The following is a 6,000-nucleotide window of genomic DNA, read 5'->3' on the forward strand; positions in this document are numbered from 1 at the left end:
CCAGCAGGTCGGGTAAGCCGGCCTTTCCAAAGACTCTGCTAACGCCAAGGCACCGGCTACGCGACAGGCAGAGGAGAGGGCTCGTGAGGCGGTTGGCATACACTGCATACAAATGACGGGACAGCCCATTTTTATAGGGCCTAACCAGCCTGCAGACCTAGCTGCGGATTGATTATTTCGCCCTTCCAAGCGAAGCCTTTACTATGAAAAAGGGCGAGCCCATGTTATAAGCACAGTGATGCGCTCTGGCTGTGCAGTCACTTACGCAGTGCCTCTAGGAGGCAGTGAGGTCTAGTGGAGAGAGCACCGGGCTAGGAGCCGTGTCACCTATGCCTTTGACCTGCTGCGCATGGCCCTTCCTCACTATGTGTGTTTGCGTCTCACCTCAGATTCCCTTGGCTGTTTTGGAGTAGGAACCAGCTCTCACTATGGTCTGTACAGCGCCTAGCACAACAGGGGCTTGAGCTCATCGGGGGCCTCTAGGCGCTACTGTCATACAATGCATAGCAAACACTAGCCTCCAGTACGTGGCTAGTGGCCAGCACTCCCGAGGTGTGCACATAATGGCTGGTGAATACACACCCTAGCTGGCCCTTCTTGCTTACTATGGGCCTCCGCCTGCGTTTGCTAAGGCATGACATAAAACAAATCCATTGTCAAGCGCTTTCTCAGCATCTATGCCCACAGGCCTTGCTTTCCTTGCCTCCGAAATGCAGCCACCTCTGAGGTGGAGCACAACAGCTCCCAGCAACGCCGCAGCCCAGGAGGCGACGCGGTGTGTGGAGGCTTGGCAGAATTCGCGTTTGATTTTTTTTCTAATTGCGACAGATAATATTGATGTTTCTTTTGAAGCGGGTTTTTATCCATTTAAATGGTCACAGCTGTGCAAAATTATGAGTTTTAAGCATTTTTTTTTTCATCGCTTGGAACGTTCACAGTTGTGGGAAATCAAGGGCGAGGGAGTCGGACAATAATTGTTTAAGGCCAGTAGATTGTCAGACCCACCAAGTTAAAGCTATCTAAATAGCGGCCCCTACGGCCAGCATTACAACACGGTTCACACACATAAAGGTGGGACCCCCCGTAAGGTGTCAAACTCCATTTTCCCCGCTCTCCATTTCAATTATCGTCCACGGAGCTACTTCTTCGTCAGTGCTTGTGTGGCCTGTGAAATCCATGTTTACTGCCATTTACCGAGAAAAACCTCAGTCTGCCAAGCCTAGGTAGGAGAGATAGAACTGCGCCAGCAGGCAAGACGTAATTACCGACACTGGAATTTGTCCACGACATTGGGGTTAACGTGCCTGCTTTTACAAGAGGTGACGGAGGCGCTTTCATGACCACAGGTGTTCAAGACCTTGGTTTTTTAGGACTCATCCCTGAGATAACGTTTCCAGCAGCAGAGAGCCTCCTGGCCTCCTTAACTCAACGCCAACGCAGAGAGTACAGCACTACTTACTAGATTCCTGCCGCCGTCTCCTGTAGCATGCTTGGAGCTCTGCTCGCTAAATGCTGGCCAGGCCTGACCCTGCTTAGTACGGGGAAGACCGACAAACACAGAGCCGGAGAGAGTATGACTCATTTGACGGTAAGCACGGTAGTCCCCGAATGAAGACTAAGCTTAGCCAAAGAGGCTGTGGGTTTGTGTAGGGGTGTGTTTGGTACGAATGCCTGTGTGTGTCCACATGTGTGTTTGCGTGGGTGCGTGCCTGTGTGTGCATATGTGTGACCTGCATGTGTGTGTGCCTATATGTGTGTGAATGCCTATGTGGCTATGTACAGATCCCCGTGGTTCAAGCCAACGCCGGCTGTATCTGTACTAGCAGCAGCAAATGGGTCTGGAGGGAGCATACTCGGTAAGGGTGACCCCGGGGCGGGAGGCCTAGGAATCAGTCCCACCCGATACGGCTCAGCGTGGCAGACGGTATTTGTGGCCCTCGGAGTTAATTTCACCCTCACAGAACAAGACTGAACCTGACCGGTGCCGACATAACCCACAAGCCACATTAGCTTCCGCCTTCCGACCACATCTGCCCCCCCCCCAGACCTGCTTTCTGAACAAACATGTAAAACGCACAGAGCAAGGGAAGCGATTTGCCTGCGTGAGAGGCTTTAGCAGAGTGTTTGAGTCAATCTGGCAGCCAGGGTGAGCCTGAAAGCAGAACCGGTGGGGAAACATATGCCCCCATTCAGCCTGCATGCCGGGGCAGTCCAGCCACATGCAAATGGAGACCTGGGCGTGTAGGGACGTGACCACAGCCCCACCCTTTCCGGCATCGCCAGCACCTGCACAGGGGCAGATGTCAGCTCTGCCGCTGGCTGGCTCCGCGATCAATGCCTTCTCTAGGCTGATGCCCTGATCGGCCACGCGAGGCAGCCTCAGGGCCACCCAGAGGATTCAGGAGGCCTGGGGCAAAGCAATTTTGGGGGCCCCTTCCATAAAAAAAAGTTGCAATATTATAGAATACTATATTCTTGTGGGGGCCCCTGTGCGGCCCAGGGCCTGGGGCAAATTGCCCCACTTGCCACCCCCCTGGGCGGCCCTGGGTAGCCTTACAAAGAGCCTCCCACACCAGAGGCCTCCTGCCACACGTGGGGATCAACAGGGAAAAGACAAAACTGGGGCTTTTTCAGCAAAGCCACCAAGCCCACCTTGGTAGTGTAGAGCCAATGGGTCTGCTCCGGCTCCCATTGCTCCAGCTGGGAGCCCGGCGTTACGCAGGGCAGGCTAAGGAGGGACTCTAAGGTGAAAGGGGTGTAAACAAGATCAGACTCAGGCCCAACTAAAGGGAACATGGTCTGGATCATGCTCCCCCAGACCCCATAAGAATCTATATTAGCCTCTTCCTTCAAGCTCACCTGCCTATCTTGGGTACTTATATGGAGCCCATCATTGTAGCATCTGGGCAGCTCACAGACTATATTGCCCCTCACAAAGGTAAGTGACCCACCCAAGGTCACACAGGGAGCCTGTGGCAGAGGGACGTGACCTTTGGTGTCCGAGAGCAAAGGCTAGTGGCACCGTCGCTCTCTTGCCAGCCTATTTTACAGGAGCAAAATCTAGGCACAATTAAAAGGCCCCTGAGCTAAGTCACTCCGCAGCGTTGCCTAGTGGAGACAGCACTGGCCTAGTACTCAAAAGACTTGGGTTCTAGTCCTGGCTCTGTCGCTGGCCTGCGGGTGACTGTGAGCAGGTCATTACCCTGCTTAGTGCCTCAGTTTCCCCATCTGTAAAATGGGGATAATGCCCCTGAAGTGCTTCGAGATCCACAAGTGGAAAAGTAGGTACTAATTACTAGTATTATTTCCATTGACTGCAATGGGCTCTGGATTAGGCCCTAAATGCAGCCAGGGGACAAAGCCCCACATGCAGCACGATACATACAGTAGCTAGAAACTCTTTCTCGTCCATGGCTGCAGAGCAGAACTAGGGCATTTCTCGCTACTAATCAATATCATCAAAGCCACACTGAGCTGCTAGACTCATCTTATAAGCGCTACATGCGCCTTCCACCACAAAGCAGGAGAAGATCAAAGGCGGAAATTCATGAAAAACACACTTCGCTCGCATGCAACGCAGCTCCCCGTCTTAAAGAACGCCGCCACTAGGACCTGAACAGTCCCAGGGAGAAACGGAGAATGTTCAAACGCGCCACCCGAGCCCTAAAACCGGCAACCAGAACACAGCCTCCGGGAAGAGCAGATTCAACCCACGGAGAGGCTAGATTGCTATAGATCCCTGCACTGACACTTCGCTCTAGCAGATTGGCTTGCTGACGTGAACTAGACCAGGCAGAAGCCAGCCCAGAGGCAGCAAAGACAAGCTGGGAAGTCAGCCTGGGAGGCGTAAGTTGCACCAGAAACCCAGTAAGGAATGATTTGTCGAACTAAGGGCTCTCCCAGGCCAAAGTTGGAAAGACAGAGGCAGCAGGGTTCTGGGAGACGTGCAAGAGGAGGCGGGAATTAGCTTCCTGAGCTGGGGCAGCCGGCCAACGGATTAGACGTGACCAACCCGACCACACGGACAGAGCCTGCCAAGCACTGCAAGAGCAAAGGCCTCGCCTGCAAACAGAGGTGATTGAGATTTGGCAGCCCTCTGTCCTGCCAGTAAAGTTTATTGAATGTAATTGACATGAAATTGACTGTGTTACTGCAAACCTGCATACACTCACCTTGCTACCTTTGGCTGGAGAGAGAGAGAGAGAGAGAGAGAGTGTGTGTGTGTGTGTGCATTCACATCCATTCACAGTATGAAGCCGAACCACAATACATTTCTAAGTGATAGACGGGAATACAATTTATTTTACACACATCATAGCTAACCCGTGGAACTCCGTGCCACAAGAGCGCACTGAGGCCAAGAGCTTATTAGGATACAATCAAGGATTAGACATTTATATGGGCACTGAGAGCATCCGCAGTCATAGCAGGGAAGATTAAAAAGGTGTATTAAGGGATATAAACCCTCATGCTTCAGGGCAAAACCCAGTCCCCACTGATAGGGGTCAGGAAGGAACTTCCCTGATGGGTAGGTTACTTTGTAATTATTCCTTGTGGGGACTCTGAGGCACGTGACACCAGCTGCTTCTGGAGCCAGGACACAGATCTCAATGCACTGATGGTCTGGTTGGCCCTGACAGCTCCTGCGTTCCTAGTGATCAATTTCCATTTTCAGGGCTACCTTCCCAAGGAAAAGGGCTGGGAACTTAGACTAGCCTTTCCAAGCTTGGGGATTTAAAACTAGGCCTTTGGCGCCGTAGTTAGGCGCTTTCACAAGCACACTTAGGTGCCTAAAACTGGATGAAAAGGCCCGACTCCAGGCTTATTTGGAAATCATTGGCCTCTGTGAACACCACCGAAAGCTGAGTTTCCTTTGCATTGCTAATTCCCTTGAGGGCCACGCTAATGTGTGGGGCGCTCTGCCTGGGGTAGCCTGCCTTGCGCTGGGGGGGGCTGCCTTTGTTCCGACGGCGGTGGGCTGTGTTTGTTTTAGTGGGTGCTTGCCGGTGAAGATGGGTCAGCGCAGCACCAGGAGAGTGTGTGGGGGCGAGTGTGTCTGGGCTAGCATCTGTGCTGATGGCAGTTCGCCACGGTGACATCGCACGGAGGGGCACGCACAGGGGAGGTCATGCACATGGTGGGATGGGAGACAGCAGGAGACCAGACGGGGGGGTGAGAAAAACCCTTCCCACAACAGTGAAGATGACAGGATTACTTGTAACCATTTCCCATGGCCGGACAATGCCAGGCGGGGAGACGAAAAGAGAAGATTAGGGCGTTGGGGGAGAGGGTGGATTAACGGCACCTGAATCGAGGACGGGTGGCCAGCAGCGTACTCTAGAGACAAATGTAATCAGCTCTTCATTTTTGTACTTGCCAGGCTGGCAATGAACGCTACAGAAACGCGATAGCTAGCCAGACAGATAGGACAGACATCTGAGAGTGAGCCGAACGGAGCGAGCGAGAGACACCGGAGACAGAGAACGTGAACCAGCTAGCAAGAGCGGGAGACGATAGATGGAGGGCAAGCGCAGGAGCGAGCGCGAGCCTATCAGATTGCATTAGCCGCGCGGCCAAAGCAGAAACTGATCTCCGAGAGCGTCTCGAGTTTTTTAGGCAACAAATTAGCAGGTTGCAGACGAAACGAGGCACAAGGAGAAAGATACGGCCCCCTTCGCGCACACGCACATGCTCCTTTAACGGGGTGGGGGGAGGGAGGACAATAAATGACCCAGTGGGGCAGCTCTGAGCTGGCACTAACAGATGGTGAGAAATAATGCAAACTAATATATGCATCGCGGCAGGCTGGGGTTTAATAAAAACCTTCTCGGAATCTGCCTGCTCCCTGCCTCTCGCTCGCTTAATGAATTCCTTCAGTGTCCAATTTGCAGCCGCCGCCTGCCACGACTCATTAGAAAACAGAGACGCTAGCCCGGGTTTTACCGCCTGCAACAGCAGCCGCGGAAGCAGCCGACTTCACCTGCGGAACCTGGGCGGGAG

This window comes from Trachemys scripta, chromosome 22, assembly GCF_013100865.1.
Source record: "Trachemys scripta elegans isolate TJP31775 chromosome 22, CAS_Tse_1.0, whole genome shotgun sequence".
NCBI classification, from domain to species: domain Eukaryota; kingdom Metazoa; phylum Chordata; order Testudines; family Emydidae; genus Trachemys; species Trachemys scripta.